Source organism: Electrophorus electricus, chromosome 25 (assembly GCF_013358815.1).
Source record: "Electrophorus electricus isolate fEleEle1 chromosome 25, fEleEle1.pri, whole genome shotgun sequence".
Lineage (NCBI taxonomy): Eukaryota > Metazoa > Chordata > Actinopteri > Gymnotiformes > Gymnotidae > Electrophorus > Electrophorus electricus.
The window spans coordinates 7,142,255-7,167,656 of NC_049559.1; the positions used below are offsets into that span (position 1 = coordinate 7,142,255).

General features: G+C 38.9%; 1 long non-coding RNA gene across 1 annotated transcript; it reads right to left on the bottom strand.

The window, feature by feature from the left end:
* Nucleotides 1-2,409: 2,409 nt before the first annotated feature.
* LOC113591834 lies at nt 2,410-5,808 on the bottom strand. Its single transcript, XR_003412244.2, has 3 exons — nt 5,723-5,808; nt 5,346-5,402; nt 2,410-2,757 (listed from the first exon to the last, which is right to left on the bottom strand). It is a non-coding gene; the product is annotated as an uncharacterized LOC113591834 (long non-coding RNA).
* Between the last annotated feature and the right edge of the window lie 19,594 nt (nt 5,809-25,402).

Below are 25,402 nucleotides of genomic sequence, written 5' to 3' on the forward strand. Positions count from 1 at the left end.
GAGAGATTCTTTGTAAGAGATTCATTTTCTTTTATGAACAGGCTGTACCACATGAAGACATTCTGTCTCTCTTCTTCATTTTCTTTTATCCAGCAGGATGTCTTGTTTCTTGTTTGTTAGGAAGACTTGACAGTTAAATGGATTATACTGATGTGCTTCATTCTGTAGTTGCTCTCTGTATGCCACTTTCAAGCTCCAAAGTATGTGTAATCTGACTGTATACAAAATATTAAAGACATTTTATATTTAGCATCCACTTCTGTGTGCACAAGGATGATATCCACAGTCATCTATATGTGCAAACTAGATTTTATCATCTATATGTCTAGTAATGTCTTCATAGCCAGCAAGCCAGCATATTGTTGCATACAAGGATGCAATGAGAATGATTTCTCAGTAGTTTCTGTCTTAATATCTGCTTTACCTATGGGATGTTTGTCAATCCCCCTTTAAAAAAAACATCATCTACCCAAAACGCTGCCCAGAAGATGATCAAAATCAGCAGGAACGACAGCAGAGTTGCAGCAGTTTGCTACCAAATATAATTATATTAACAAAGTAAAACTAAAATTAATTTTTTGTCCAAAAATTGTTGTAGACCATATGAGTCGTTTAAGAGTATATAAACTGAGTAATTCCATGACATTAATGACAACTAAAATCAATTGTAAATCTATGTGTCATGTTTTAATAACTGCTACTAACTCTGTTAAACTGACTGCTAAACTGTTTAAGTGTAGGTAGCTAATGTTGTAAATTCACTTTCTTTCTTTCTTTTCTTTCTTTCAAACACACAAATAAAAACAGAAGCAATGATATGCTGCTTTTTCCTTTTTCTGTACTATACCAGTGACCAGTGATGATGTGTGTGTCATATTAGCAATTCCAGTGGAATCACTATAATGTAAATCTTTATAAATATACACTATTGTAGGTCCATAAACCAAAGTGGATACAAATCTGGTTGCATACAAATTCATATTTTTCATCTGTCTTGATAGACTGTCTTAGCTTCCACATAATCTGATAAGGGACACATAAATGTTTGTGAAGAATGGCAATGTGATGACCTGTTGAATTTATGCTTGCCTCTTCACTTATGATTAATCCCAGTGAGAAACCTATGAAGTCAGAGAGGCTTGCATTTGCATTAATAGCACCCAAAAGATGACAGATGATAGTGACATTCTTTTAATTACTCTGATAGCTGATTTAAGATGCTCCTTTCTATGAATTGTTTCCTTGAATACCGATTGAACTAAATGTCAGTGTCATTATTTGACCACACATGAGACAAGAAGCAGAATAACCTGATGCAAAATAATAAGACATGAAGTATTTTTCACCATTTCACCATTCTGTGCTTTGTCATTTCTGCACAGGGTGTGTCCTGAGCATCCCTCACAATTGCACATGTCAGTTTTAGAACTGCTTTATCGGGAACACAGGTTTAGTGTAACACTAGCGCGTACATGGGTATGGAACATGGACCGTGATGAACTGCAACAGCTCGACGGACATTTAATCCAGACAAGTTCTGAGCGAGAGCTCTGTGTTATATTCAGTTACCTGCGTCCTCAACTGGGAGGCTGCAATTAAGCCATGTAAAAAGAGAGTGGCGATGTGGTCTCTGGTGGAAGGTCGACGGGTTAACGGTGTATCATTACTAATCACTGCAATGGTGAGACCACTTCTGACAATCACAGCTCCAATTAAAAATGACATCTAGGATATTATGTTGTATTAAAAGCCATTAGTCCTGTCTGTATTTAATGTGGAAGAGTTACTGTTACATGCAGGCTGATGGAGGTGCTGTGTTACAGAAATACCCAAGTGCAGCCATTTTTGCCATCAGTGCAGGGAATAAGAATTGCACATGCTTGCTTCACATCAGAGGAAAAAAAAACACACTATACTTTGTTGTTCTGTTTTGCACAGTAGGGTACATCTTCACTCAACATTAGCATGCTTCTGAGCAGATGATGAATTTCCCATTAGTAGTAAAGAGACAGCAGTGAGTGGCTGTGTAGTCAAGGTTATTTTTTCCCTTCGTTTTCGACATTTACTTTCCTCCTACATTTATCAAATGGAACAGCCACTGAAAAGTCCTCACAGCAAACAGCAAAGCAATTCACTGACATCAAGAATCACTTAAAGGTAAGCATCCCTGGGAAAAGTTTGGCTAAAAAAATTACACAGGCTATACAAAGTAATCAACGAAAGGGGCAATGGAGTGAAAACCCCCTCATCACACAGCCACGCTGCCCAGTGGAGAGTGAGGCAAGTTTCCATATGGAATACTTAGTAAATACAGAAATGCAATACAAATATTTCAAAAACACCGATATTTTATTAATTCATTATATAATCCAGATACTATTCATGTGCTACATACAGTGCGATGTAGCATTATTCCACAGAGCAGAAAAGTTATGCATATTAATGTAAAATAACCACTCTTCCTCAGAGGAAAGGCCTTATTTTTTCACAGATTACCTAATCAAAAAACCTCAAGTTGAGTTATTGTGGACATCCAACAGATGGTTTCTTTCATCATCAATAAAATGTGTCTCTGGGTTTGATTTCTTCTTTATGTTGTAAAGATAAACATTAATAAACATGTGCCCTTGACCATCACTGACATAATCCCCAATGGCACATGGGCTCCAGTTTATGACCTGTATTAAAATGTCTCCATCCAGCTGTATCTCCATCCTCTTGCTAACTTGCAGGGTTATACCATGTCCCGGGGTGACACTGCAGAGGGTGAGAGAGAAAGGAGAGATAGAGATGTAGAGAGAGTGGGAGAGAGATTGAGAAAGTAAGAGAAAGACATGGAGAGGGAAGGAGAGAAGTTTCATCCAGATGTTATTTCTATGGCCTGTAAAAAGGAATAGCCTTTAAGTGCCCAACAAGGCCACAATGCAGAGAGATGGAGATTGTTCAGATAATCATGGTGGACAGCCCACCGATGTGGACACACACTCATGTCCAGCATAGCCGGGAGGACATTTTGCAGGCCAACTCAACCCAAATTTCATCATCCCAGAACAGAACTGGAGAGCTCCCACGTAGTCTCACTAAAATGGATCATTACTCACAGCTGTTTTTTTTCAGTTTATTCTTTGACATTTCTGGTGCAGCTAAATGTAATGTAAATGGGTCAATTATTTATTCATGTGGAGAAAATAGCAATACCCTCACCCTTGACCCTCTGGGTCTGGGGAACATGGGGATATGTTTTGGGCTCACGAGAGAGGTTCTTAGAAACACTGACTAAACATGATTGTGGGAAAAATATTTTCTAATGAATAACTCCAAAAAGGTGATGCTCACAATAATACCAGACTATCACTATTTAATCAACAATGTACACAATATGTGTGATACATTTCTTTTGGGAATGCCCCATGATGTTTGTTTCTGGGACCATGTACATTTTCTGATCAAAATGAATTATATTTCTGATCCTTGTCTTTTAAATGACTCAACTTTAAACCTAAAGTTAATACAAAGTAAGCATTACTTTTTGGCTTTACTTCTGCTAAGAAAACAATTTTACAGAACTGGATAATACCTGGTATCTATATGCAGTCTTATATATATATATATATATATATATATATATATATATATATATATATATATATATATATATATATATATATATATAAGACTGCATATAGATATATATATATATAAAAAATATATATATAAAAGACTGCATATATATATATATATATAAAATCTCAAAATAGTAAATCCTGAATGTACAGCTGCATGACTCAGCGTTACTGTCAAAACATGGGAAAACCTTTTTATTGGTCATCCTAGACTTATGCAGCGCATGAACTGACATAAAAAAAAGAATGTTCTTGTTGGAGGAGACAAATGTGTTTGTAACCTGTCCTAGCATTTGTGATTTTTCTTTGTTTGCCCATAAAGACTGTTGGCCATTTCTTTCTCTGATGTAATGCTAATCACACAAAAATGCATGCAAGCCATATATTTATATTTTAAATCACTAGCGCAAAATTCCACAAAATCATACTTTTGTTCTTTGAGCTGTTTGAAATGTAAAGTCTTCATTGTTCTTAACCATAGTTCATGGTAAAAATAGCACAGTAAGTCTCTTTGGAAATCTAATGGTGAACAGGCCCCTGGAGTGAGTGGCTTAGGACTGCAGGAGTATTTCTTTATAACCACTGCAGCACTAACAGAGGCAAGACAAGTGCTTATGAGAGGACCGCAAGGTCATAGATGAAATATGACTAATATAATTAATATGTATAAAAACAAACCATCAGTAAATAAAAGAAGCAAATAATAAATAAACAATATTTTAACTTAATTTTTAGAATTGAGTTAAACCAGTTTAATTTTTAAACCATTAATTTTTTGAGTTGAGGCTGTATATATATATATATGTATATACATATATATATATATATATGAGCCTGTCTCACAGACAGTGTGAGTTTTATGCTCATTGTTCGATTTGATCTGAATCAAATCTGTAACTTCATTTTATAAATGTAAATGCAAATCCCTACAAAACATTGTGCTGCAAGCATTTATTTTGCAAATGTTTAACCAAAGATTTATTTAGCACAACAAGACTGAATGTAACTAAGATTATCATTGTGCTAATCTGTAGTAGCATATTACCTTTTCAACTATATTCTGAATTGTAAACATGGGTAAAGCTAGGAATGTCTTTCTAGTGAGCTTTCTTAGTCAAACACAAATAATTTATGTAGACAATTTGAAGAAGTGAATCAGTAAAAACAGATAAGAAGGTCTATTACTACTGTACAATGACAATTTGCTGTGTCCTAACTAATACTAAACTAACTAACCAGCTCAAACGATTTTGTTTTTAGAGTGAACTGAAAATGCCTGAGTATAATATAATTATAAATGTATACATACACTTATACAGAAAGTATAAGTATTAAGTATTGTCAACATACTTACCAGCTGGGATTATATGTGAGTATGCCTATCCTTCCAGCCATCCATCCTTGTGTGTGTGTGTGTGTGTGTGTGTGTGTGTGTGTGTGTGTGTGTATTTTATACAATTAAAAATACTATACCATCATGAGCTCTGACAATAATTGTTGTATATTTTCTGAAGACAATTCACAGAGAGAAAAAATGAAGAATATCACTTTTCCTTTAAGAAAAAAAGAACTTTACTAACACTCTATATACCATTTAAACATGTCATGCAGTTGTTTTTATGGTAATTGAATTTTCTATGAAAAAATCTGAAGTTATCTTATACCGGAAGAATGTTTTAAAAGGCCATTTAAAAGGACAGGGACGTGGTTGTGGAAATTTACCCAAAAAACACTGTGTCTTCAGCGTGGGATTTCTGTCGAGTGGATGCATGTGGATGGCTGAAAATCAGTAAGCAGGTACTTGTATTAGTCCTAAGAAATATTATATTGATAAATGTACTTTAAGAATATTCGATGTTATCAATAATTTATTTGAGTATGCTAGTTTGGGCCCGCCTGCGGGCCCGTTAAGGGGCGTTGGCACATAAGGGGGTTAAACTTTATATATTACATTACATAATTTCATGTTGATGTTTAAGCCTCTGATGTCACATTAAATCTAATTTACTTCTTTCATAAATTAGCTTTGCTCTCAGTAGCATGTCTGTAATGCCCAGTGCCTCTTATTTGATTTCAGCTGTTTCCAGGGGGGAGCTCACCATCTCTTCTCTGCTGTACTGCAGCTTGCTTGCCTGTCTTTGTGTAAGCCACAGCTATGGCCTTTACCAGACCAGAAGACTTGTCAATCACCCTGAGGCCCAAAGGACAGAAATGATCAATATTGATCTCTGTCGAGGGATCAAAAGTGAAGGAAGGAATTAAACACTTTAATATCAGGCGTGAGGACTCATCTGGCGTTCTTGTCTCAGCCTTTTCCAGCTTCCCTTTACTTCTATTCTTTTCACTTTTTCCTCTGATAAGATATTAATCTGTCCACTGATTCTATCATCTGGAGCAGAATCAACTCATTTCATAAGAGCCTGATCCTCCCTAAACCCTATAAGAGCCCCACTGAGTCGGAGAGTCTCAAAGCCCATTAGATTATAGCAAAGCTGAAGGCTGCATTTATGGGATACATCAAATATACTTTATCTATTTCTAGAAGCAAGATCAATACAATACAATAATGCGCACCTCTTCCTAGCCCCTTCTGCAAAGATCAAAGATGGTAAGGAAATCTCACAATTAATATCGCGATATGTCATCAGCTTGGCAAATGTCACATCCGGGTCGCCCCAACACCATCTCAGCCTGCAGATGGCGTGAGTTTACACGACGGATTCTTTTATTCTCTTCAACGACAAAACTCAGGTCTGTACACCAAAAATGTGGCTGATAAAAATGCACGTAAATTAAATTTAGAGTCAATAAAATGCATATGAATTGACGCTTTGACTGATGAGTAGTTTTATTTGACTCAAGTTTAATCAAATTATCTTTCAACTTTATCCATTTTTATTACTTGCCTTATTTATCGTTTATTTGAAGTTTGCGGGCGCAACGTTCTGATTGACATTTTGCCTCGAGAGGCGGAAGTAACGAAAATTGCTTGGGTTAAACCATTGATTAATTAATGAATAATATTCGATAAACAAGGCAACTAAAACAGTTACTAATGTTAAGTGATAAAAGAGTCCGGTAACAAAAACGGCTTGAGTTAAACGTTAAACGACGTGACACAAAGTTACTCAAATTATTTAATTATATACCAATGTAGTTTTTAGTTCACATGCATTTGTTGTTTACACCCTCATAGAAACTCCCTTGGTCATGAATGATAAAACTTGATATTTGATTTTTAAAAATGTATCAAATCAAGACTGTTTTAATCCTTTCTGTTCCAGATAACTATCACTTACATTTTCAATTCACAAGCATTTTTTCATGACCGGTTTAAATTTTCATGGATTTTGATAAGCTTCGATTTCATCATTTAGAATTTGCTAGTTCCTCCACTCATGTGCCTGAAATGTTACTAAACCGTGTTGTAAATTAGTAGATTCATTCCTGTTTGAGGAATTCTGGCTTGTGTTTATTGTCTGTGGGCAGAAAGGCTTTCCTAGATGCCAACTGGCAAAATGTTCCAAGATTTCGAAGAAATTATTGAACTTCCCTAAAAAACAAACAAACAAATAAGTAAGCTGAGAGAACTAAAACGAAAGCTATAAATACAACTGGACAGTTTTCATCAGCAGGCGAATTTGTACGGTTACTGAGCTGATAGCTAGCTTGTTAGCTAGCTACTGACTTTGCACTGTTAACCGTGCAGCCGGTAACTAGCGGTATCTAGTGGTTTAAATGCTTGGTGGACATTTGATTTGTACGGTTTACTGAGCTGATAGCTAGCTGGCTACGGTTACTGAGCTGATAGCTAGCTAGCTAGCTACTTTACTGGGTATGATTCTGTGACCTCCTGGGCTTGGAGGTCTGTTTGTAGTTTTGGTTAAAGGGTCAAACTGCATGGTCTGCCCAGGCCCATAGCGACCTCTTGGGCTTGGAAGTCTGGTTGTAGTATTATTTAAAGGGTCAAACTGCGTGAAGTGTACCAAGGCCCAGAGTTACTTTGCTGGGCATGACTGTGTGACCTCTTGGGCCAGGAAGTCTGGTTGTAGTGTGATTTAAAGGGTTAAATGGTCTCAATTGTGTGTCCAGGTTTAAGGCTACTTTGCTGGGCATGTGATTTAGAGAGCATTGGATGTCTGGATCCTGTATTATTTAAAGGCTCAAATCACAAGAAAGTGTGCCCAGGGACGGAGCTAGGTCGCCGGTCATCAGCACATGTGCCCCAGGGGCCGCAGGGCCTTCGCGCTACCAACTGGGCACGAGAGCTGGACCCATCGGGTACGGAAGCCTTTCCGTCACGTGCTCGTTTTCCACGCCTTCAGTGCAGGTAGCCTGCGACTTTAAAACCGACGTGCATTTTATTCTTTTCCCCTTTTATCCTTTCATATCTCTCCACTACTTTGGAGAAGGGAGACGCGGGCTCGTTGGAAAGCTCTGGATCTCAGCTTTTAGCAGGTGCTAGTGCCATCCCAATCGGACCCACCGTTCTCACACTACGATGTTTTAAACATGGCGGCGGCGGAGAAAAGTCGCGTGCCAGACGTCTTTGCGGCTTAATATCTCTGGGCTCCTTGGGAGTAGAAAGTCTGTTCAGGGCTCTTTGGAAAGGGCTGCATCTCCCCTGTAATCGACTTCGAGCGGCACACAGATCGGACCCACCCTTTTCACGCTACGACTTTCTAAAGCCACTGGGGACGGGAAGAACGCGTGGCAGGTGGCGTTCGTTAGGGACAGTCACTATTGGCTGAAAGACTCAGGGCTCCAGATATCCACCTTACGTATATTTCCTTCTGTACGGATAAGTGATTAATGACGTTTGCTGTGAATTTTCGTTCTCTAGATAGCAACTTTAAAATTATGATTTACCTTGAATGTGCATTGATGGGCAGCACAACATATGTCTTTGGCAATCGATAGAGCAGTTATGTGTTGGTCATAGATTCAAAAATTTGTAAAGTAAGTTAAAAGAAATGCACATTATTAATGGATGGTATGCACAATTTCACTGAAAATCCCACATAACCTAATGTGAATACTGAGTACAGTTTCTTTGTGGTAAAACTTTAATAACTACAACAGGTGATTGATATAGTCACATAAGTACAGTAGAACCTACATTTTAATTAAGAATGCAACATATATAGTTGATTGTTTTTAGGAGGTGAAAACATTTTGCTCTCATTGGCTAATGAGATACTCTCAATCTAACAGGATAAAGATTTTAAATGTAGTAGATGGTTAGTCACACAATGAGAAAAACAAGACAAAGGAAGGCTATAATAAAAAAAATAATTAGGTTAATTTACTGCACAGAAGTGGCATATTTAGCATGCCATAAATAGCAAGCATGATAAGCTAATACTTCACCATCATACAAATATACAAAAAGAAGACTGCAGAAAATGATGAAAAATGACTCCAAGTGTGAAGAACGCTGTGGCATTTTAGTGAAGCTCAACACCTCAGCAGATTAATTCATTTCCCCCTACTGATTAAGTTTTATATCTTTATTTATTTTAACTTTTCTGGCCACTGTAGCTTGTGTGGCAGTTTCTGATGCATTTGCACAGCAATTAAGAAAATACTGCCTTTGAAAGAATCTATCAGTGTGTGTGTCTCTGTGTGCTCTAATTAAAACTTCCTTTATTTATTATCCTGATTTAGATCAGATCACGTTTTAGGAGCCATTCATGTTCTTGCAACTCTAAGCAATTACAGGGACATAAACTCTGCAGTGACTTTGCCCAAGGACTCTGTCCGCTCAAGGTGTCCTGTCTGATGCACTGTGATGATCAGTCCCTGCAGGACCACTGTGACATCGCCAAACCAGCAGCCCACCACACCATCGCATTACATCATGCGCCAGCTTCCCATTACAGCTACCCTGCTGGACATCATCTTCTCAGTTCCCATCCCACCTTCCAACCCCATGACACGCACATAGAAGCTAGAAAAAATAATTTTCCCATAAAAGTCATTGAATCATTGAAGCTGACAATAGAGAAGGGTGCTTTTCTCATCCATTGTCTGAATAACGGAAGTCCATCCATTAGACGACTCGTGTGGAGACCCTGCGTTGTGTTCAGAGAGCTTGTGACTGTTCTTTCCCCTTTCCTCTTCTATTGATCGCTCTCCATACTGCTCCCCCAGGCCACGCGCAGCCTTTCAGATGCAGGGTGCTCCTTTCAGGGCTCCACTGCACACCTTGCTAGGTGAAGTTTCAGTATACAGTACTGGTCTCCTGGAAATCACACCTAGCTGAAAGCTGCGGCAGGGAAAGCTAATATAACTCACCTGAACTCTCCTTCTCTCTTCCTATTTCATATCTTTCCCCCCCCCCCATTCTCACTCCTCCACCTCTTTTCTCTGCAAAAAAAAAATAATCTGGGAACACTGAGAGACTGTGAGAATTCTAATGATTTTCTTAATTCAACAGCCCTGACATCTGAACCTGTTATTCGAATTATATATCTTCCAAGCAAAATGGAACACACTCTCACAATTAGAGAAAATACGCTGCTGAGAGTCGGCATGTGTCCTTAATGTCTTCTCAATCTTTTCAATCACGTCTAGTGTTTGCTTCTTTCTTCTGTCTCCCTTTAGTTTACAAGGACAGTAATTAGTCAAAATAATGAGAATGGGCTAGATGTCACAAGCATGTAAATGATGCATTTTCCAGTTTAACGGGACTGGTACCATGAGTTTTAGTATTCAGGCACAGAGGAATCAACAAGCAAAAAGGTCATGGTAAATAATGAATAGTTTATGAGAGCAGCAGGTGGAACTGGTAAGCCAGACCTAAGCCATCTATTCTTGGTTTTGTGGGCTGCTTTCATGATGTTGGGCCGGGGTGTGTTAGTGGGTGAATAAGTGTCACGCTGCGATCACTGAACGTTCACTGTGATCTGCCAAAAGATGGTATTTTCATACTAGAACCATGAAAACCATGCAGACTGACAGCTTCTGACCGTTCAGAACACATTTAAGCAAACCATGGTAACAGGAGCTCCTAATCATCTGGATCGTTCTCCTTTACCCAGTAACAGGCATAGATGAGCACTCAATGATACTTTATTTTATTACATGTTGTAAATATTTGATTTTCTCATTTTGCCTGTAATGCTATACCAAAGGAAAATGTATTTGATATCCACTTTTAAGCTTAAATAAGCTACAAGTTAAGGGTCTGAGCTTCAGAGTTTCTCTTTGGTTTCAGGCTTCATCCAGTAAGATGTTTCAGTGAATTTCTCCCTGAACTCCCTATGTTGGGATTATAGAGACGCTGGGCTCCCCCTTCCTCATTCTCTTTGCCGTTTCTTCTCCCTTATTTGCCCTTGTTCCCTTCATCTCCTCTCTCCTTGCTGCATGATCATTGATATTTTGAAAAAAAAAAAGGCCCCCTGAGAGAGGTATAAAATGTATTTTCTGTAATGCAATCTGGAATTATGGGGATACCATTTTCAATCTTATTTGTGCACAAACTAATAACATAGGCTTTAGCGGGAAACCAATCTCTTGCTTGCAAAGTGGAAAATACTGCCTTTGAAAGAATCTATCATTGCGTAAGTGTGTTTTTTATGCGTGTGTGTGCACACACGCGCATGGTAAATCTACCTTCTCTTTAGTTGGTGTTATAGACTGTGGAGTGAGGTGTTTTGCTGTCTTCTTAGCATGGGGCTTATGGTTTGTGTTGATGTGTGTGATGTTTGCAGATCTGTGCAGTGTTGTGAAACATCCAGTTGCCCATTGCAGGACTGCTTGCTATCTATGATATTGATTAAGGATGACTATCAGAGGTTTGAAAAAGTGATTACACACTAGTTGCAGCCCACTCTCTGGCCCATTGAAATTAAACTAAAACTTCAGCATGAAAGAGTGAAATAGAGAGAGAGAGAGAGAGAGAGAGAGAGTAAAAGAGAAAAGACAGTCATCTTAATTCATTGGCCTATCCAGCGAGTCATAGCTATATCATAATAATAACAAGCAATTATGTATTTGTGATCAGTCAACTTTATAGGTGGCTTTTATTTTGAAAATGTGTTGGGCTGAAGGCTTTGTAATATGGATGAGAAAGAGAAAGGCAAGATATTTGATTAAAGCAGCAAGTTGTTAATAAACTCATCAGCAGTGCGGCTTTTAGCACAGCAGCATGACTAATGAACATCTCCATCAGTCTCCTGCCCTCCCAGAAGCTCCTGTCAGCAGCAGTCTGGGCTTTAATGGGGTTTAATGGAGCTTTTCCATCCTGTGAGGCTGTGGTTATCCTTTAGCGACACAAAACAGTGGTCAATATGTCTGTAGTATCCGTCATGCTTTGGATTCATACGTAATCATCAGGAGAATAAGCCCTAAACTGATGCAAAAGTTTGTCTTTTCAAAAGTCCTCTATCAGTTTGTAATGTGTGGTACTGCCTTTCTTTGATGGAACCAAGCACGGTTATCTTGGGTGAACATAATGCACTTTAATATTGACTTAACACTACATGAAGTGCCTTATTGTTCAACCCAGAACAGTACAGCTTCAATCCCTTATTGCACTTAACGCCAGCGGCTTACACACTTGCTACTTACCCTCTGGCCATTACACATATAACCTGCTACACAGTTTATCAGAGAAAAAAAATAGGAACAAGGGTTAGTCCAAGCTTGCTCTGGTGGGGGATAGTTAGGCAGCTGCCACTCAGGGCTGGCCAGGCCCGAGGAAGGCTGGTCTCTGCTATGGCAGCCTGATGATGGGGTCTGTGGAGACTTGGCACTGAGAAGTGTTTGTGTATTACTGCTGACAAACCCCATTCTTATGCTAATGCACAGATCCATTTGGGCTCTTTGAAAACACTTTGCATTGCTCGCTGGATGAATACATCCTGTGAATGAGAAAAAAAAATAGCGAGAGTGGCACTTTTCCTATAGCTGTCATCTTGTCCAAATCCAGAAAATTAGCTGGGCTGGGTTTTTTCACTAGATTTTTTTTTTCTCTAAAAAGAACATTTATCCTGTGAAAGGTGTCACTGAGAAGTGGATCTATTGGGCTTTTTCTTGACATTGGGTTCGCCTGACAGCAGAAGATGGAGTGGATTGTTGTGCTGAGATTTTCTATGATTGTGTATTTGGAATGTTTTCCTAGGGTATACTTTTCCAAACTATGAAACAGACCAAGTCAGAAAAAATAGAGACAGAAAGATAGGGAGAAAGAGAAAGAGGAAAGAGAAGTATAAGATGGAGTATAAGTGAAAAAAATATGTGCGCATTTTTGAATATTAAATATAATATTTAGTTTTATCTCATTGTCCAACTGTGTCCAACTTGGAACCACCCTTTGTGTTTAATCAATGCTCATCCCAGTCTGTGGTCTTTATAGGGGAGTTGACAAACAGTGGAACTCTGGAACTCTGGAATGCTGAGAGATGCGCTGCTCTGTGCAGCCTTGTGATTGATAGCTGGGCTGAATACCTGCTGTCCATCAAACGGCCACCAGCGTGTTTGAGCTGGCGCACAAATAAGCCTCCAAACGGGGACACAGATTGTAACAGCAATACCGCTCCATCTGGAGGGATTGTTTTGGCCAGGTTGTTTTTGAAGCTGGAGTCATTAGCTGTCAGAGAAAGTGTACACTTGACTCACTCCAACACGCAGCAAGTGTCTCAGGAGAGCTTTGTCCAGGTGACTGTGGAAAGGGGTCACCTTCACAGAGCAGATATTGATCTATCTGTGTCCCTATTTGTGTTGTCAAGGTGAGCTGGGGGACAAGTGCACTCTGCAGTATAGATTTGCAGTAGTATACTGGGTATACTACTAAAGATGTACTTCCCCCAGAGATATGAATATTTATAATAATGAATGACAGGCTGAATGGTTATAGCCAGACAGAGCTAGTTGCAAATATGTAGACAAGTTGATGCAGGTCTTAGGTAGTTGTAGACAAAATGATGCAGGTCTTAAATAGTTGTAGATCAGTTGATGGAGGTCTTAAGTAGTTGTAGACAAACTGATGCAGGTCTTATATAGTTGTAGATCAGTTGATGCAGGTCTTAAGTAGTTGGAGATGAGTTGATGCAGGTCTTAGGTAGTTGTCTTTCATTTCTTAGATCTTTTAGTGGCACATTTCTTTTCAATTTATGAATTTGTCTGTTTATCTATGCAACCAACATTTGGACAAATGCTCAGGGCTTTCGTTGAGAGGATTACATAATTTCACTCTTTAAAGCATATTAGTAGTAGTAGCATCACTATTGTTATTTTTGTATTATTTTTTAAAGATGTATGGTTCACTGGAGAATGAGAAATTGGTGTTCATGGAAGGGGTCTGAGATGACATGAGATCAGTCAGTCAGTGGAACGATGAGGCCATGACATGACTCATGATTCCATATATGTGAGCAGTCTCCACAGAATGCCACAGAGGAGACAGCTTAATATTCATAATTCTGTTAGAACCAGGCAGATTGAATTCTTGAGGGCTTGTAGACACTGAGAGATTCATGGAAGCAATCGACAGATGGCAGTGAGATAAAACCGTTGCAGATGAAAACGCAGATTCAGAGCAAGGCCGTCTGGCGTGATCCCACGGACGGAAACAGATGAGTTCTAAGTGCAAAAGCAAAAAAGTAAAGTAGTTATTCAGTTGGTGCTGCCTGTAGGGCAATTCACAGGACATCACAGGACATGAAAACGTAGCCATGTCTATGGGACATGGCCATGTCTATGGGAAAATGCATAACATAAAATGGTGAACATAGTCCACAGGCAATGATTTTGTCTTGTGCACAGTATGCTGTGTACAACATATTTTTGCCATATCTGGACATTTTTTTACTAAAATAAATCAGTACTTATTAACTGATATGCTAAAGCCTCACAGAACAATTGTAATACATAATGTAGTTTTAAAGGCCATTTTTTCAAATACATTCATTAATTACTAATTTTGCCAGATCTTTAAAGAAATTCGTTCTCTTTTTGCCCAGATTGATTTGAACTGTGAGCTTGGTCTGTAGTTATTCTTTTGATGCCTCTATCTGGGAACTCTCTCAAAAAGCCTTTGTTGTCTCCATCTGCGAGTGCAGAGGCTGACTTATGTGTCTCAGAAATTGCCTTGATGCACATCCTTCCAAAGAAAGTCAGGCCATGAAATAGTATCTCATTTAGAGTTACAGACTCAGCACAGCATAAACTTGTGTTGTCAGAGAGTCTCACTGAGGCTGACGTTTCTCAAAAACAATGAGGCATGTTTCAATTTTTCAGGTGACACATGTGCTGCCAGTGGTTGTTGACATTGTCATTTGGCCTTGTGATTCTCCCCCTCTCTCTCTCTCTCTCTCTCTCTCTCTCTCTCTCTCTCTCTCTCTCTCTCTCTCTCTCTCTCTCTCTCCGTCCCCCCCTCTTTTTCCCACTTTTCTCTCTCTCCTCAGCTCTCTCTTCCTTTCTCTCCAGGACCTCCCCATCTGTTTCTCTCACCCTCTTCTTTATTTCTCTCTGCTCCTCTTGTTTTTGTCTTCCTCCCTTTCTCTCTGCTGCTATCTATATAGTCTACAGGGGGTTTCACTCACAAAAGCCAAAGTGTTTAGACCCATCCGTGACTTTTTCGCTACTCCTTTCACTAAACTGTAGAAATCTCCCAAGACATCATATAACTGTTACCTTGCTATAATTGAACCTATCAGTAGGATCCTTTAAGCCTTGATTATCACCAGTGCAGTGTAAAATATCAGTAATGAGTTTTCTGTAACATATTTTTGAGTAATTTGTGGTATTCCTTGGAGAATTATGAAGAGGAGGTGGTGTTAGGTCAGTTCTGCAATGTAATGTGCAGTAATAAGTATAATTTGAGTTAATGAGGCACCAAACTCAGAATGGCTCATTTCTGGCAGGATACACACATAAACATGTATTCAAATAATTATGAATCTGCATTTTATAACTACCAATTAGCCTACCCACTGCTGATAAATATAACAGCTGTACTAATGAAACACTATGGGCTTGACTGTGGATATATACTCACACTAATGCTTTATACCATTAGTGTGAATGTGATGCCAAGCTGGTAGATAGCTGACAAACCTACCCGGAACCACCACCTGTGCTTGACTTATTTTTCCCCTCGGAACCTTGGAAAAGGATACTTGGTAGAATTCCAGCACCTCGGCAGAGGACAGCAAGAATCTAGCAGGAGGGAACGAAAACCCACAGCCCACTCTAGTCACGCCCTCTCCAGCCCCAACTCTGCACAAGCCCTTAACCAGGGCTGCAGAGTTTTCTCACTGTATGTATGATGCATTTTAATCATTATTTAAGGCTGCAGTTAGTGAATGATGAATCTAATTTCCTTTACATTGCTTATATCACATTTCCAAGCTAATTTTTTTTAGATGCTTTATGGTTCAGGTCTCTACTCAAGGGTTAACCAAAATATTAGAAGTTTTGATTTCATTGCAAATATTTTAAAAAATATATAACCCCCCCCAAAAAACAGCAACTGAATAGGGTTCATCTTGCCATTATTGGTTTTTGTCCATCGACTTTATAAACTTTTCCTTCAGTGAACCCTTTCTATACCCTTTGAAAAACCTTTTAGAAAAACCACTGAAGGGTTTAAAAATCACTTTGCTGTTCTGAAGTTCCGGCCTGTGATTTAACTGTGATTTATTCTCTCCTTCACAGGGACAAACAGGAGTTAAAAAGCCATCCACTGCAAAGATTTCCTGCGTATGAAATTCATCATGCAAACCTCTCTGCGTGACTTGTAAAGTGAAATTAAAAAGTGTCCCTCTCGTAATTCAATTAAAGTGTGTTTAAGGGGAACTTGAGCAGCTGTCAGTCCCATGATAATTAGGGGGCAGTGTATATGCGAGTGTTTTCTAAATGCTGGAACATACACACGCCCACACCCACACGCCCTTATTGACTGCCAGCACATATGACTGTGCTGTGTCATCTTTGAGAGGCTTGGTTCCCTGCATGCTGCACCTAACGCAGTATGTTGCCTTGCATGTAAAGCTTCTCCTGCTGTCAGCTCTTTGCTGTACAGTGCTGCTCTCTGTCAGAAGCCGTTGAGGCATCACGATAACACTGTTGGGTTGCTGAAGTCAGCTTTAGTTATACATGACATATGAGAAGGCCAGGCTGAGGGATGGTTGTCTCAGTTTTAGCCAAGCGAGACTTAGCTTTTTAAAAGCATTTCAGTTTTTCTTATTTTAGCCTATAGTGGAAATTCTACTGCTCAGCTTAATATTTTATACAGTGAAAGATCATTTGTATTATAACTTTGCTGGCTTATAAGCACCCCATATGTTTGATTGCATTTGAATGACGAAGATGATAACAATATTTAACATTACCCACTCAGGCTGCACAGACACTACAGTCTACCCAACATTTGATGGTTCAGGATGACAGTTTGCTGCTCATTCCTAAGCACTCCCACCAGACATGTCATGCAAACATTAAATATCCAGTTAACATAATTTCCATTTACTGCATTTGTAGCTAGTGTCTGACCTCCCCAGTCATTTGGATCCTAGCTCATTTAGAATATGCTAATGATATTGGTGTCTCATTGTCCATCTAATGGGACAGTTAGCTTTTTTTCACTAGATTATTCTGTGTCTAGGACTGAGTATTGAGGTTATGAGAACACCATATAAATACATGTTATTATGAAAATGTGAATTCCTGAAAGACCAGTTACACAAAGGTTTGATCTTTTAATTTATTAAAGTCAGCAGTTATGCATTTAATGCATTTAAATGCTATGCCTTTAAAAGGTAAAATAAATGCATTTAAACAGTAAAATAAAGATAATGAGTCAGACGTTGGTCCTCATTTTTCCTTTTAACATCCTTTAGTTCAATTCACTAATGTGCTACAGTTTTGTACCATGTCATCTAGGGCATTATATCTTAAGTTGAATCGTAATATTTTGCAAAAGAGCAAGGGTGAGGGAGAATGAAAGTGACCGAGAGAAAGAGAGAGAAAGTTTGATATTTAAGTTTGATATTTCTTTATTATAAACATAATTAAGTCAGATGTGTTTGGCATCTGAAACCAGTGGTTATTACACTATCATGAAGAGTGATACCTGCTCCATTGCAATTCCACATGTACTCACACCCCCAAAGGTCATCCACTGCCCAATAAAATTTGTGTTCCAGGAGTGGCAATGCTTGTGGTAGTCCTTTAAAATCTGATAAGACCTCACAGTTGTGCCCAGTACCTGCTTCCTACCATAATAAACCCACATTTCAGCCTGCCCTAAAGTAAAACTAATAAGTTCACTTTTCTTTATCTTTTTACAGTATGAAAACCAGAGAGAGAGAGAGCAGAAATAAGGGAAAATAGTAAGAAAAATGGTGAAAAGGAGACAGATCCAATGTACTGTTTAACTGTGTGGGAAAAGCTGTGCTCAGGCTTCATTATGCCCTGAGCTGTAAATCCACTGAGGGAGTTAATTCAATCTGAAGCACCATATAAAAGCATCATTTACAACATCCCTAACATCTGCTGCCATGGAATGGCACAGCTGATGTGTTAGGTAGCACCACGAGAGAACCACCAACTGGCAGGGAAACACACTAACAGCACAAGAGATACTTTAAAAAAGAAGTTCTGGAATCTGAGGACACTCTACAGCTTTCACTGTTCAGTTACATTTTTGTATGGTTGCCCACTATCGTCGGGAGCAATGCAGATGAGATTTTATTAGTATGACTTTTGCTTTAGTGATTAAATATCAATTAAGTGAAGCATTAACAAATTAAGACATTACCAGATTTTTGGGACAGCGATTTTACTAAAAAGAAACCAGCTGCAGAGGAATAAATAAAATGGTTTACTGAATAGAGTCCAAGAACAGTCAACATTTTGTCACGGCATGACCTGCTCCTTTTCGTGTGTGTGCATGTTCATATGCATGACCACATCCCCCTCAGTTCCTTGTTTTACGCTGTTACTGTGTGTATATATAACGTCCTGTGTAGTCGTTGGTCTTTGTCTGTGTTTAACCTCAAGTAAGCTATGTGCTTTGTTGTGCTATTGCATACTAAGTAGTGTTCGTGTTTAACATTCTCCGTGTGTTTATTTTCATTTTTGTTGTGTGCCAATAAACGTCTGTACGTGTGACATGGCTCATCTGTGCATCCTGCCTCACCTCCTTCGTCACACATTTCAGTACTTTTATATCTCCTTCCACCCCAACTCAGGAAAGTGCTTCTTAGACTTTGTTGGTATGACCAGAATAAACATGATAAAACATTTTATGGTTTGTTCCAGTTGCCAACTGGCTGAAATGTCCTGTTTCCTCAACATGAACCTAGTTAATCTGGGCAACGCAGATTCGGATGTAGGTGTATTATATCATTAGTGTATTGTAGTATGCATTCAGATGTTGGTGTATTCTAGCATTAGGAGTCTTGTCCAAGGACCATATGTGCATATGAGCAAGAACATGAGCATTCGTGAAGAAGTTTACCCTGCTATGGCATCTGCTCTGCCTCTGTGGTGACCATGTCCCCCGTCTTATCCTTGGGGACCATTACTTGGATGTATTCATGGATGTTTTCATCTGTATTCATCTATGTCTCACCCTTGGCACTTTGCACACATCTCCTTCCACCCTGTTTACGGCTGGTGGGTAGAGTGCCCCATGCATTGTGAAGAGTTTTTTTGCCTTGATGGTAGCAGCATAAAGCTCTTCTTTTAGCTAGTTTATTGAACCTGCTGGGTATGATGACTGGCAGGGCATGCATGTTTATGGCTTTGATCTTACACTTCGTGCCTCATCCCTCCAGTGTGTAATCTTTTTTTCCCTGCACTGGCATTCTACCAGAGCATTTTGGCTGTTCCTTAGATTGCACTCTTCTGAAATGAGATTAATGTTGTCATTCCTGGGATCTGCTAGATCCCTTTCTTTGGAAAGAAAGAAGAAAGAAAGTTCCATCATTTGGCATGTATTATCACTGCTATTTTCTGCATCCTGTGTACTATCACAATGTCTGGTTGTTTGTGTCTGGCCTCCACTGCTCAGTGTATGCTTTTCTTTTAGCATCTTGCATCCTGCTACTAGGTGCTGGATTGTCTCAAGGCTTTTTTGCACAGTCTCCATATTGGGCTTTGTCTGGTGTGAAGTACCCCTGCTTTGATTGACCAAGAACAGTGCTTGGTCTTGTGTTGCTGATTAGTGCCTTTGTGCCATTGGTAGAATTGTCTTATGTTAGCCACCTCTGCTGTCTGTTGGTGGCATGTTTCATGGAGTGAAGTGAAATACACACAAGGCTTCCAAAGAAACAGTATGTTTTGGATAATTCCTTCATAAGATCATAATGAAAGTGCTTATTTACAGCCACCAGACACTTTATTAGGTAGAGGAGAATGAGATAAGATAAGCTAGTGCTTAAGATGATCCACAACTTATATCTGGGCAACAATACACAATTTAACTATACACAACCATAAAATTATACAAAAGTTATGTCAAATATTTGGTGTTCAAATTGATGTTTCATCCTAACAATGAATAACTGATTTATTTCATATTTTAGATGTAGCATCTGAACAGCTGACATGCCATGAAGCTCATTACGGAAGACAGACAGGGCCTCCACATCCCTTGGGAACAACATTTCATATTTCCCTGCAACCTACACGCATGGAATGTTGAATAATTTCTATAATTTTCTAAGATTGATTGCTGTCATAACCAAGTAGGTCTAATTATTGTTAAAAAATTAGGCTAAATGTAACATGCAGTTATATCATACACACAGTTGAGAGTCTACTTTGACAGTGAAAAGCAAATAATCTGTCAATGTTCCTAAAAAAAATTTTAAAAAAAGTTTCATTCAATTTAAAAGTGCCATGTCTATTTTTTCCTAGATACTTGGCAAACCAGCATCAGCTTTTAGAAAAAATTAGCTGTAGACAAATTAGTAGTTTTTATTCATTTCATGAATACCAATACTGTCCGTACAAAATGGGATTTAATTATTAATAACAATATATAGAATTACTTTAAATTCTGGTTAATACAACAGTTAGTTTTCTCTGTTTTCTCTGATGAATCAACCTACTTCTAACATGCGGCAAGTTGAGCCACAAGACCACAAAATATCACCCTGTATTTTGTTATCCATTTGAGTTAGGTGCGCTGCTAAGGTTTCAATCGATGGCACACATGCTGAAGTTGTGTTGTATGCGCTGGCTTTATTCCTGTCTCGTACGCCCTTGGCTATAGGTGGACTATAAGTATAAAGTAGCTCATCTTACCCCACTTTCCCCTACACATTGTTAGTATTGGGTTGGGCTACCCAGAGAACTGCCATTCACTTGTCATCTTCTCTTTTTTGGACAAATCTCTGTAAACTCTAGAGATGGTTTTATTTAAGATGGAATTCCTTCATCAGCTGTGCCAGCAAAATGCATCTGAAAGTATAGGAGGAGGAATCAATAAAAAGTAAATCATATAATCCATTCCACTGGGTTTCTAAAACGTGTGTATAACTGCAGCCCAACTAGTTATCCCTGATGCTTATCAGCAGGGTCTGGATGCGAAAGCAGACGGCCATTAACATTACTGAAGCAATTTGCATTTACATTTCATCAGGATGAGCTTAGGCTTTAAATATTGAAATATAGCTTAAAATAAATTGGAACAAATTAAATTGTCTTTATTATTCGATTTATTTTGTACTTTAATAACATAATAGTTGCTTTTCAGATTTGTAGCTGATTGTAATTTATTGCCTTTTTTTTCCCACATAGAAATATGACCTACATGAGAGTATATGTACACTGTTTGCATTTCCCATTTTACTGCTCAGTACACTACAGGCTGTACCAGCTATCTCAAGGGGACTACACAACACTAGGTGGGATAAACTCCAACTTGCACTACTCTCTTTTCAGAATAAATGAAAAGAAACCTTACATTATTCATTGGGAATTTTGTTGCTTTGTTCCTGTTGTACTGAACTCATACTGAGCTATGAAATCCAAATTGTGGTGTGAACCAAACAATGAAATCTGTGTACATTACATCCTACACACCTAATATGTACAACTGTGGTTTTGTGCAGAGTGACAAGTATGAGAGTACAGGACAATATAAACATTGGCAAGGAAATGGCCTGTTTGTTGCTTTGCACATTAAAATATTATTTTACACCATGGGTCCCAACCTTGAGATCCAGTGGTGTTTATCTGAGTCTCATACCTAAGGTCAATCTATATGCACATGGACAACCAAAACTGACGTTTCCAAGGTTACTTCATACTGTACACCTTGTTTCTCTGCCAGCTATGTAAAAGTGGGGAGACCGAGCAATTTACACCACCTCACAGCTCTCTCAATTATGTAGCAAATATGTTAATCAATTATTCAGAAATTGAAGTGCTCATGCTGAATGAATTCACCCACATGATATTTTTAGCTTATGCTATACTCTCCAAGTAGCAGCCTGAGAACTGACTGGACAAATATGCAACTCAAGAGACATCTGCAATATTCTACAGGGTCACCTTGGCCCAGCTAACTTTGGAAGCTTAGGACAGCCTTTGGTGCCCAACATGATTATAATCATGTTGATATGCTCCTGAGCTATGTAAAAGCTCTGAAAGCCCTCCACTCTGTGATGCAGGAAGTGAGCCTCATTCCTCTAGACCAAGCCCCTGACTATTGTTCACCAGTGCCTTTATAGCAAATGGAAGCAGAGTCTTTAAAAAGTCCATCAAAGTCGGTGCCTTGCAAGCTCAGTCATCACACACCCCTCGTCCCACGCTTTTATGGCCCGGCTTTCAGTCCTGAATCAGTTGCAAGGGGAGATTGGATAAGTCCGTAATCGCCTTTGTGAGTTAGGAGCTTTCGCTCCTTAGCAGACTTGGAGCACGAGCTGTTGCTTGGACATGGGCAGAGAGCAGGATTATCCACAACCTTTCCTTGAGGACCGTCGTAGGCTTCAGTGCAAGAGGTCAGGCCTGGATAGGTCACAAGCTGTAACAATAGTCAAGTGTCCAGCAGTTGGCATTGATTCACATGTTGTGTTCAGAAGCATTTTAAAGAAGCTCACCGAAGTGGCCCAAAGTGCAGTATTTTCCAAGGTTAGACAGCCTAATACATATGAAACTGGACTCTCATTTGGGCTCGGGTCCTCTCTATATTTACCTTAGTGACGTCTTGAGTATGTTTTACTTTAAATGACTGTTGTGATTATTTATTTATACTTGATCCCAAATTAACAGTTATAAAGGACCTGCTCCTAATATATTTGATTTACTGGACATTTTGCTGATGGCTCCTTGATGCTTTTGTATAAATTTAGGTTATACAATGAAACAATGTTCCATCCAGGACACAATTTACAAGATACCCAAATCTTGTTTATTTATACCTTGTGTACAGAGAACAGCGATCTAGGACTTAAATACTTCACAAAACCCAACAATTTTCCATAAGCATGGAAGTCTAAGTTATGGAATCATAGAACCAGCAGGTGATGCTGGCTATACCCCTTTCATCCACCAGAGAAGTTATTCTGTCTCCAAATTTCACATTAATGCAGAGGAAAAATCCAGATCACGTTAGCAGTCAGGTGAAACACCATTTTCTACATGATTCCTCATAACTCATTTACATTTCACATTTCCCATACGACCAGTTTTCATTCTGCTCTCTGTTCCATTTTTTTCACTTTATTCATACAAAGGTTTTTACACTATATATTTTGTGTTTCAGGACAAGGCAATAATCAATTTGGGAAACCATTTGCATAATCAGTATAGATAGCTAAGAGTCTATTAAAATGTAATGATGTTATAATTTTAAACATTTTGCCTGAGAAATAATGAACAGTTTGTGAAGCAATGCATATGTTATGTTGTTTCATTATTGGACTAAAATGAATGTCAGACTGGGGGCCTGCTGCCCCAGTAATGTTTGTGTATGAAGCCTGGAAATACCTTCAACTCTCCTACTGCTTCAGTAAACATTATATTTATATTTATTTCTATTTCTATTATTATATATAAAAAAGATTTCAAGGTTCTGCTCATGGCATATTGCAGGGAAACTGAATGTGCCTGGAGGGGAGTGTTGACTGCTCACTTCTGAGGATGTGCCATGAGCAGAGGCAGTGGTAGCTCAGTGGTTAAATGCTTGATATGTATTCATAAGGTTGCTGGTTCAAGTCCCACCATTGCCAGGTTGCCACTGGTGGACCCCTGAACAAGGCCCTTAACCTCAAGTTGTACTCAGTTGTTTGTACTTTGGATAAAAGCATTAGGAAAATGTTAATCCAGATAGCAGGACCAGTTATAGACTCTTGGCCACCAATGGCTGTGGCATTGTCAGTGCTATAGCCCTGTTGTACCACTTTGGAGGTCTTGAAATTGCAGTAGGCTTTTAGAGAGTCTTCAAACAAACTGTTCTTTAAAATGATCAATGGCCTTTCTGTAAACACACCACCTTTTTGACTACTATGGAGGACTTTAAAGTGAACTCCTGAGAGATTTTTGTTTGTGAGCAGAAGCACACAGACAGCTCTCACCCGAGTGATGACTGTGTATTTCTCTCTCTGCCAAATAGAGGAAGCCTGTTGCTCAATTAAATCTTTATCCACAGGTTCAGCTCTGTGAGAAAACGTCTCTGTACTGACGCAGTGGCGCAGGGACTACATCTTCCCGATTAAGGTTTTTCATGTAATATGTGAACCTCTCTGGCTGGTTTCAGTAGTATTTCAGTTTTAACCTACAAGGACCAGCCCTCATGGGAGTTTGGTGGATGCGTCTCAGATCCACAGCCCCGACTGGCCTCCCGATGGGAAAGTGCGGGTGGAGGACGCTGGCTGCCTGGAGGAACCCGACCAGCCAAGGTTTGTAAACATGTTCCAGGGAGCAGGAGAATCGTGTTTCAACAGGATGTAAAGTGGAATGCAGCAGCGCTGTGTGGGAGAAGGCTCAGCAGGTGCTTGCTCTCACCTCTGCTCACGGACACAAGAATCAGACAGCAAAGTTCGCAACCTCATTAAATACACACTGGCATGTTTCGGGTTGCACTGCTGAAGGTGCTGGGGTCTGTGGACCTACACACTTCTGAACTTCATTATCCACTCAGACTGTCCATTTCATACATATCTGCCTTTTTACTGGGTCATATTGTTGTTTAGGGCTGCACAGTTGTGTTTAATTACACTATGTGTATTTATTTTATGGACAGTTATTGTATTGTGCTCAGCTGTCTAACTGAATTATACATTGTGTGGGTGTACAAAAAACTCCCTTTAAAATGTAAAATTACAAAAAGTCTGAACATAAAAACCTACTTAAGAAAATATATAACATATTTATTTATTTATTTATTTATTTACAGCAATGGGTACATTTATAGTTTTTTTTAAATTTTATTTTCAGGGAGAATCCACTTAGGTTCCAAGATGTGGGCATTTATTTATTTATTTGCTTATTTTTTTTATTTAACCAAAGCCTGTGTTAAAAAGGTTTTTGACCTTTACAAATGTCATTGCCACATGTAGTGCAATGGCCTGGGTGGAAGCCATAATGAAATAAGCACCTTCTGGTGCTGAATCGCTTGTCTGCTTCATTGAATTACAACAAATCCAACCTTTTTAGAAGAAGAAAAGCACCTGCTCATACAGAAGGGGTTCCTGACTCTTAGCCTCTCTCTTTTATCACACATCACATGTTATCAACTATTGCACCTGTGAAGGTGACTAAAGGATCAATAAACTCAGTTGAATGTTATCTGCCAACACATGTAGTGATGCACATCC